The 10,005-nt window shown below is 42.9% G+C and overlaps 1 long non-coding RNA gene across 3 annotated transcripts; it reads right to left on the bottom strand.

The window, feature by feature from the left end:
- Positions 1 to 6,467: 6,467 nt before the first annotated feature.
- On the bottom strand, positions 6,468 to 9,649 carry LOC110598584 (uncharacterized). 3 transcript variants are annotated; one of them, XR_002484447.3, is made up of 3 exons: positions 9,386 to 9,649; positions 8,975 to 9,074; positions 6,468 to 8,586 (listed from the first exon to the last, which is right to left on the bottom strand). It is a non-coding gene; the product is annotated as an uncharacterized LOC110598584 (long non-coding RNA). The 3 variants fall into 3 exon arrangements; XR_002484445.3 differs by having other exon boundaries at positions 9,408 to 9,649; XR_013423514.1 differs by lacking the exon at positions 9,386 to 9,649 and adding an exon at positions 9,221 to 9,363.
- Positions 9,650 to 10,005: the final 356 nt, after the last annotated feature.

The raw sequence follows: 10,005 nt of genomic DNA, 5'->3' as shown, positions 1-10,005 counted from the left end.
TTATCTATTGCTATCTCTAGATTATAATTTTTTAATAAGTTTGTAAGTGTGGCATAACATTCTAGCAATGTGTTTTTAGCTTTGTGTGCCAATAACACATCATCCATATAGTGAAATATTTGTAGTTCAGGATTTTGATTTCTAAGTGGCTGGATTACTTTGTTAACATAAATTTGACACATAGTTGGGCTGTTAGCCATCCCTTGAGGGAGTACTTTCCATTCATATCTCTGATCAGGACCTTCATGATTTAGTGCAGGGATAGTAAATGCAAAACGTGGACTATCCTCAGGATGAATTGGAATTGAAAAAAAACAATCTTTAATATCTATAACTAAAACATACCAAGTTTTTGGCAAAGCAGACAATTGAGGAATCCCCGATTGAGCAGGTCCCATAATGACCATTTCATTGTTAATGGCTCTTAAATCTTGCAGTAATCTCCATTTACCAGATTTCTTTTTGATGTTCATTGGGCTGTTTCCCTGCCCTTCAGACTGCCAGCTGATGATTGGCTCACAGCTGCCCCAGCAACATCTAGCTGATTGGCTCCTCCACGGAGCTGCTCATTGGGTGACTTCTTTGGCTCTGCCCACGCAACCCAGCCAATCGGCCTCAAGAGGAGGAGGATTGTGGGAGGTTGAGAGGCTGGTGTGGGGGAGAGAGGCTTGTGGAAGCCGGTGGTGGCAGTTGGGCTCTGAGGGTTTTTCCCTGGAGCTGTTTTGTTTGGCGTTTGTAGTTCTAAAAATAAAGTTAGTTTCTTTTTGACAAGTGGCTCCTGATTTGTGCCAAGCCAGACTTCGGCACAGTGTCATGACCTCCTGCTCTGAAAGCTGGGATGCTCATACGTGGAGCCCAGCCAGGAGAAGGTCCAATCCCTCCTCCACCTGGAAGGTTCTAGACCCAAGTGATACAGAAAGGAGACACGGAGGTCAGGGCCATGCATCTGTTACTATATTAAGGGGCTGGAACCTTTGAGGATGAGCTCAGGCCACCTGCAGCACTGGACTCTCTTCTCCTAGGAGCATTCACACGACTGAAGGTGGGAATTCCTTTACGGAGCTCTCTGTCGTTAAAGGACCACAGTTCCACTCACACACCACCTGGACTTTGGAAGAGAAAGAATTGGGCTCACTGTTATGAAGGCAGGGACATGGCTCAATGTCCCGCTGTCCTGAAGCACTCAGTGGTTAACACCCACATCCCCAGGGATCCGTGCAGCAGTGTCCACCCTGAGTTCCTGTGACTCCAAAGGCCCAGGTGGCTTCCTCACAGGCTGGCTAGGGACAAGAGGTGATCACAGAGAGAGGGCTGCCAGCCTCCCTCCACCCTTCCAACCCTCTCCCCTTGAGCAGCCCCCGTTTCCCATGGCTTAAACATCAGGCCCCGAGGGGCGTGGTGGTGGTGTTTTACTTGTGAACACCGCTGTCCGGCAATCTGTGAAGGTTCAGGTGAAAGCTCAGCTTCTTCACACACAGTTCCTTGTCTAGCTCAGGAGCTCTGTGGAGAAGAAGAGAGCCATCAGACCTGACGTGGAAAAGCACGGTGGGGAACACTGATGCAATTTGTTACACAGGGATGCTGTGCATGTCCTGTGCTCAGTGTATGGTTAGACTTGGGGGACAAACTGGGTTATCTTAGACATCACCTTTGTAAAGAAAGGACAAGTTTGGAGGAAGGCCACGTGACCTGCTTGCTAGCAGAGCCATTACCGGGTCAGAAAACAGAAGGGATCTGACCCCCTGGATTGCCACTTACAGGCCAAGCCCTGTACAGTTGGGTCAGCTCTTCCTCACAAGCAGGGAACAGCCAGCACCCAGACTGGCCACCCAGCCGTCCCCCAGTGGGTGACCCGCCTCACTCTTCCATTCTCTCCATGCCTGTCCCTCTGCTGCCATCAAGCCTTCTTTACTGTCACCCCTTCTGTCTCTAAAACACTGGTACCATCCACCACATGGAAAGAGTGGACAGACAGCAGCAACCCCTGTACCCCACAGCTGCAAGTGTCCAGGCCAAAGGAAACTGTCAAGGCCAGGACCAAAGGTATGGGCCCGAAGCTGAGCTTCCCGATTGTCCTACTTGCACCCCTGATGCATGTCTCCGGGGACTGGTCTCATTTTATGATGAATATATTTATGTGTGTCTTACATTCTTGCCAGCGTGCACTTGCAAAGTCCCAGGCACAAATACATGCTCACTGAATGTGTGCTGACTAACAGATTAATGAATGAACTCATCAGCAATCATACCTCAAAGCACGTCCGTGGCTATCTTTAAATTGACACCTAATGGAATTTTGTTCATTTTAAAATTGATTATTGTAGGGTTTAGTTTATTTTGAAATTGCTTAAGCCTTAAATCTTTCCCTCATCTTCTCGTTCAAGTTTTTACACTTGTATCTAGAATACACCCTCAATAGGATTCATATGTTCACTCTTAATTTAATTCATTCTACTAAATTGGAAGATGAGATGCAAAAATATTATTAGTAAAATTGTTGTTATTTGGAAGCAAACTGCAAAATATTTATGCAAATTTTTATGTATACCACTACCCCACCCCCAAGACAAGAAGTGTAAGCTCACTCTTCAAGACTGTAAGATTTGGTAATAAAGCATTAAGCAGAAATGTAAACTGTGATGCTCAACTACAGATCACCTTACAACAGGGATCAGCACGCCTTTCTGTAAGGAACCACATCATAAATACTTCAAAGACCATATCGCACATTGTCACCATCTCGAGGTCTTCTTTGTGTGAATGCATACACATGTATGCCCTTCACCACCTTTAAAAAATATAAAGTCATGCATAGCTGTGTGCTCTTGAAAGGAAGAAAGAAAGGAAGGAAAGGTAGAAAGAAAGAAGGAAAGGAAGAGGAAGGAAGGAAGGAAGGAAGGAAGGAAGGAAGGAAGGAAGGAAGGAAGGAAAGACTATCACTGACCAGTACTGTACTGTACTGTACCCACCAGATATGGTTTGCCACTCCCCATTCTACAATAGTTGTTTGTATTCCACTAATTATTTTATCTTAATCCACCTTTATCCAGTCAATTGTTGGATAAGTATTAAATAAATAAATAACCAATTCGTGAATGTAACACATGTACATCAAATAAGGTGAATTCAATTATATTTTTAGAAATAGTTAACATACAATTTTCTATATTTATCCTCTTTTAATGTTTTTAGAAGGTAAAATCAACATGAATTGATCAGTCATCATGAGCCAGGGAAGAAGAGGCAGTCTCAAATAACCTCAAATAGAAGGAAATTGGTGAAGAGATAAATAATATTTCTGAAATGTAGAAATATTTCAAACTCATCATAGGACATCTACATTTCCCCTTGCAAATGATCCTCAGTTACCTCAAATGGTATTGACATTGGGAACAAGGGAAGAAGATCCACAGGAATGTATATGAGGTCTGTTATGGTTTAGATATGAGGTGTCCCCCAAAGGCTCAGGTGTAGGACAGTGCAGGAACCTTCTAAGGTGAAATGGTTAGATTATGAGGTCTGTAACCTAATCTGTGGACTAACCATCTGACAGGGAAGAACCGGGTGGTAACTGTGGACAGGCAAGGTGTGGCTGGAGGAGACAGGTCTCTAGGGGTGTGCCTTCACAGTACATATTTTGTTCCTAATGACGGAGTTTTCTCTCTCTGTTTTTTGATACAATGACCTGAGCCACTTTCTTCCTTCAAAATCTTCCACCATGATATTCTGCCTCACCTCGGGAGGAGGTGAAGTCACCTGAAATCTCTGAAACCATTTTCCTTCTCTTAAAAATTGTTCTTGTCAAGCCTTTTGGTCACAATGAAAAATGGCCAGCTAAAACAAGGTTCTAGGACACACAGGTGGAACTCTGCAGTAGACAGATTCTTACTACAGTGTTCAGACAGAAGAGCAGTGCAACAGGATATCATATGGGTGGCAAGTGACCTACAGAAAATGTGCAAGAGGGGAAGGAACAGAATTAACAGGCATCGGGACAGTCTTGGCAGAACAGGTGGTGCTCTGTTCTTGGTCTGACCAGGTGTCACCTGAACTTCAGGAAGATAGCCATGGGGTCAACAGCTTGCTCTCCACCATGAAGAGCCCCTCAACTGGTCCTTATGCCCCCAACACGTGTTCTAAAAGAGCTGGTGGGTAAGGGAAAGATAGGGTAGGCACAAAATAACTCAACACTGTTTATTAAATCCCTTCCTGTTTAAGAAAGCTGAATGAAATGACAACAGCCATAATCTGTGAGCTCCTGTTTCAAAAAAAAAAAATCAGCCTGTCTAGATGGAAAGTCACGGGTTAAAGGAATTATTGGGTTTTGTGGTCTGCACTCTTGCCATCTATCTATAATATGTAAGCACACACTCTGCAGACCAAACTTCCATTGAATGAGGACACTTCCATTTCTTCCACTGGGCCCGGGAGAACTGATTTAGCTCCTTTTGCTTCATTTGCAACTCTGTAAAATAGGTAATCTTCATTTAAAGTCTTTACACAGGGTTACTTTCTCACACATGTGAGTGCTCCTTATTAGCACTTACCTTTAATGACGATTGTTAACTTTGGTGATATCTTCCAGGATCATGTGATAACTCTGGGAACTTGCTATGCACAGTGCATAACTAGAGAATGGGAGGTATATTTTAAAGAAACAAGTGTATAGTAGAGATTTAAGTGAATTTTTATACAATTACAAAACTCATGTTTTCTTGACTGACAATGTACATCATTCTGTCCTAAAAGAAAGTTTTAGGGGCTGGGGATGTGGCTCAAGCGGTAGCGCGCTCGCCTGGCATGCGTGCGGCCCGGGTTCGATCCTCAGCACCACATACAAACAAAGATGTTGTGTCTGCCAAAAAAACTAAAAAATAAATATTAAAAAAATTCTCTCTCTCTCTCTCTCTCTCTTAAAAAAAAGGGAAAGTTTTAGGCTAAGATTGAATGAAAATATAAGAGGTGATTAGATTCATCATAGTCATCTTTGGCTAAAGCCGACAATTTCAGAATTAAAATTTGAATCTCTCTTTGCTCTCTAGTTTGGTCCAGATACTGCATAATTCTGTGGACTGGCTTTTCCCTACCTTTCAAACTACAAAATGGAATGTTGGCACGCAAAGGTCACCTCGGCCAGCCAGTTTTTCACAAAACATGGCGCAGTGACATTTGAATCCAACCTTATGTCCACTGAACTACTCACCAGACTTAGTTTGACAGATCTGAGTATGATGGATGCTGATTTCCATCCAAAAGGTTTGGCCAGGCCTCAGCAGTAATAGAACCTTTCTTAAAGGTTATTTTTAACCACTTGCTAAAAATTCCTAGAGGAAAAAAAAAGTGACGTGCCCTTTAGTAAAATGAATACAATAATATACGTACAATTGATACCACTGCAGTTGGGTCTAGTCAATTGCCCAAATGAGAACTCACTTTTTGGTAACCAGGGGCTGTCCAGTTGTGGCCCAGTTCCTTGAGTGGGAGTGTAAAGAGTGTACAGAAACTGAGCCTACCTCTAAAACTGAAACAAAGAGAAAGGGGAGAAGGAGAAAAAAAATCTCTGAGGTAGTTATGCAAGCCCTCCATTATATTGTCAATTAACTCTGATATTGTTTTTGTAAGTCAAACTAAATTTAATGCAGTAGATTTATTCATCAGGAGTCCCATTGACTCCATGAAGGTTAATCTAATGGTTAAACAATGTTTGACTTTATTTTCAAAAGATTTTTATACAATCCCATCTCTGAGAGATAAAGTGGAATTAAGAAGCATTGCAATCAGCACATTGACTGGACCAACAAAATTAGCAGCACTCCATTTGAGATAATAACCCCAAATTATTCCCCAAATAAGGCTCCATGTACATTTAAAATTTGTTGGTGACTAGTTAAGGAAAAAGGTTGTACAAATATAATTAATCTTCCGGCTCATGAAATTTTGGTAGTGCGGATTTCATTCTGACAGCATCAAAGCTGTGCCATTTTTAATTCACAACTGGAAAAAATGTATTATTCCAGGGTTGCCCAGTCATTAAGGTAATAGGAGTAATCAGCCGCGCCATGCTGGCTCCACAAGGTTGGGACTATGTGTTTCTAGGTTTCAGTGATTGGGAGGCCCCAATCAAAGCCTTCTCCAGGAGTTCTGTCCCCTCAGAGCGTGCAATAACTGTCCTGGAAGATTCCGGTTCTTCTGGGTACAACCAGAAATAGAAGATACGGCCCTGTTAGGCCATAAACAGACAAAGAGGAGTATAAATGTTGTGAAGAAAGAGCCACTAAGTGCTGTCATCCTCCTCTGAGATCAAGGTAGTAGCTTGTCTCAAAGTCAGTTTTTTCAATACTTCTACTAAAAAAGCAAACCTCTCTAATTTCCTCATTTTTTTGTAAAACACCCCATATAATTTATCAATTATTAAAAATAATAGGAGAATATTTCTTTAAGACAAATTAGGGTAAAAAGCTCCAAAATGCCCATGTTATGAAATAATCTTTATTTAAAAAAAAAAAAAACTTCAAAAAATTGGTACAATGTAAAACAGGATATATGAGAACACAATTAGTATTACATTTTATTTTCAAAACTAGTGCTCCCAGTTTTGCTGACTAGACACTGTGGGATAGATAGAGAGATAGAGAGAGAGAGAGAGAGAGGCCCTTATTAGAGGTTTACAAGTCAGTTTTCCCTCTCCCTCTTTAGATGTACAGATGTAGAGCTTTAGAGAAGTAAACAATCAGGGTAGGATGTCTGACATATTTCAATACATGATGATGCAAAATAAGTAAACTTCCTTCCCCTTTATAGATTTGTTTTAATCACAGAGCTTAATTTACTTGTCCTCACTAAATTAAACTCTACAACGTGACCTGCCACAGTCTGGCTGGGCACAAAATCATGAGCCACTCAAGCAGGAACAAACTTTATTTTTGAAACTGCCGCCAATGCCCTGTACACTCCCCGGATGATTGCCAACCGACCCACTCAGCATTCTCCCAGACCCCAACAGGAATTCCCTCCTACCGCACTTCCCCAACCAATGGCAACTCTCCAGGAGTCCCGTAGCAGGCGGGGTGAACAGCAGGAGTCCAATACCCATATGAATGCAGATCTTAACATAATCATATCATCTCAATGGCTTGCTGGCATCACCTTTCAACCAAAAATGCCATGCATCATATTACTTGGCTGTGGCTCTTAGCAGTGACCCTCTGGTGTCTCCCCACTCGGCACATACATGGAGCTCTGAGGCATCCTTATGAGGTCGGGGCTCATGGTGATGCACAGCACCACCAGGGAGCACAAATGCCTGTGGCTGCAAATTGTTAACCGTGAACATGCAGGTCCTGAGTCTACCAGCTCTGAGAGCCAGAATAGCCACCTGCCCCAGATACTAAACAGAGTGGAGCAAAAAAAAAAATCTTCCAAAAGGTAAATTTAAGTAAATATTATATTCAAAACATTTTGGGCATCATTTTATAGATTTTGGTGTAGTATCAAATTTCATATTTTGTACATTTAAATTTCACCACTTAGCATTCAGTGATATAGAATGCATGACAGGTGGGGATGGAAGAAGAGATGGAGGACAGATGGGTGTATGGTCAGGGCAGGCTATTAGAAAACCATATCAAGTAAAAATGTTCCAGGTCCTTCTACTAAAAAATGAGACCTGAAATACCAGGAGAAAGATGAAGGTAGAATGTCCTTTCCAAGCAATGATCTTAAATCTTTAAGTCCTTATCTGAAGACACCCTTCTTACTAATGGACCTTAGCCAGTGAAGAATCCGAGACAGAAAGGTCTAGGGTGGGAGACAGTACTCAGGATTAAATGCACTCAGGAAGAACAGGAAATGAGTTTGAAGGATAAGGACAAGCCACCTTTTCAAGGTTTTTTTAGTTAATTAGAACTTCGTCGTAATACAGCAATCTGGAGAAAATAGGAGACTTTGATCATTTTGCCTTTTTGGGAGGTAATTTTAACAGTGGCACAAAGAAAAGGTAATTCAGATAGGAAGTGATGAAGCATTGTGCAGATGTGCTAAGAGCGGGAATGGAGAGTAAGGCCAGACCTGACAAACAGTTCCTGCCCAACAGTTAAAGGGCAGGATGAATGAGAGGCAGGAGTCAACAGACTAGCATGTCCAGCTAGGGAAAACAGGTGCATTGGGAGACCATGGGCTGAGACAATCCGGAGAAAAAGCCAATAGTTCAGTGCGGTGGGCAGTTGGAATAATTTAAAAAGTGCTAGTTCACAATATCCTGTTCTGTGTTTAAGGAAGAACTAGAAGAGGGGAGATGAAAGACCTCGCACACAAAGAAATGATAAGGGGAGGGGAGAACTCCTTCCCCTGATTTGACCTGAGCATACTGTTTACATGTATTGAAATATCATAATATGCCCCATAAATGTGTGTAATTACTAAACATTAACCAAAAATAAAAATGAATGACCGTTTAAAGTTGCCAAGGAAATTGTTCTAATGTTGAAGTCCTTGTGAAGCATTCAAGAAAATGTCTTTCTGGGGAGGTGGGTCTGCTATCCAGAGGCTGCTGCTGTGTATTCGCAAGGTGCCATCCAAATCAACAGCCTGAAGAGTGGGCCAAAAGAAAAGGGAGCTAATATTAGTGAAGATCAAGAGAAGGGGAGTAAAAAGAACCTCCAAAGCCCTACCAAAAGAATCAGGATAGGCTGAGGTTCTCAAAGGAAAAGTGAGTTTTAACAAATAAGAGATAAATTATTGCTGTAGAAAAAAAAATTGATAACGTAATCCAAAAGTAGCACAAAATTTGCAAAGTAGATAGTCCACGTTGTTCAATCAAGGAGCTTTGGTGTTTTGGGGGGGGGAGTTTGACTCTGGTAAGTGAGATCATGAATGAGAGTAGAAATGGAGCAAGTGGTTTCTATTCATTCATTTGCTCCTTTAGTCATTCCAGGTGCATACTGATCACCTACTGCATACCAAGCAGTGTTAATACCTGGAAATACTGCAGTGACCAAAGTAAGCTTCCTTTTTCTTTCTTCCCTTTTGCTGGGAGAGTCCTAAGTTGACCCGTGGGGAGGCAATGTCCTTTCATCCTGAGGCACAAGAAGAAGAAGACAGCCTGAGTAGTGGGTCAGGGTAAAGAGCAGGGTTTTCAAGATGAGGGAAAGCAGCCCATGCACGGCCTAAAGGAAGAAGAGGAGGAAGCAGAGCAGATGAGGTACTTAGGAATCTTCCTAACCTGGAGAAGGGCTCACACCCTCCCAGCCATCTTCTCCACAGGAGCTGGGAACTCACAGCAAGCCCTCCCACAACCGCAGCAGGACCAAGTTGGGAACAGGCTACGAGGATGGCGGCTGCCAGCGCGTGTCCTGGGCTGCCCTATTAACCCCAAGGAAGAGAGTACCTCGTGCCCAGGGAGCACTCACAGTCCTGCTGAGCTCTGGAATTCCAAACCAGGTTCCAGAGCTAAACCTTGTGGGATGTGGGCTCCTCCGTTGTGAGGTCAGGGCCCAGGAATGTGTCTGCTCTTGGAGACAAAGGTCAACGCAGGCAGGACTGGAGACCAGGAAATCCTGAGCTGATCTGAAAGGAGCAGAAAACCCCAGCTCCCATAACCACAGCGCAGGCAGGGCTCTGAGGACTGCCTTCTCCAGGGGCTGCTGTGTGCCTGCTCTCAGCGGTTGAGCGGAGCATGCGCCTAGCCTGCACAGCCACGTGCCACTGTGGGCTCCGGGCTCCTCTGTCCTCTGGTGCGCAGCTGGAGTTCCCTCTCTTGTCTGTGTCTGTGTGCTCCCGACAGACACCTAAAACACACCTTTAATGTGTTTGAAAAAAAAAGATCTTTAAATATGTGTGTATCCTTGTAAATTATGTAGTGCTCTGTTTGTGTTTTTAATTTACATAAATAGTTTTGTGCAATAAATTCCCTGCTGTTTCTTACCTTTTCATCTCAGCATTGTGATTCTAAAATCCACCCATGTTGCTGAATGCACAGTCTGTCACTATAATGCAAATCAGCTCACA

The sequence above is a fragment of the Ictidomys tridecemlineatus genome, chromosome 6 (assembly GCF_052094955.1).
Source record: "Ictidomys tridecemlineatus isolate mIctTri1 chromosome 6, mIctTri1.hap1, whole genome shotgun sequence".
Taxonomy (NCBI): domain Eukaryota; kingdom Metazoa; phylum Chordata; class Mammalia; order Rodentia; family Sciuridae; genus Ictidomys; species Ictidomys tridecemlineatus.
This window is presented reverse-complemented; position numbering and strand designations above follow the sequence as displayed.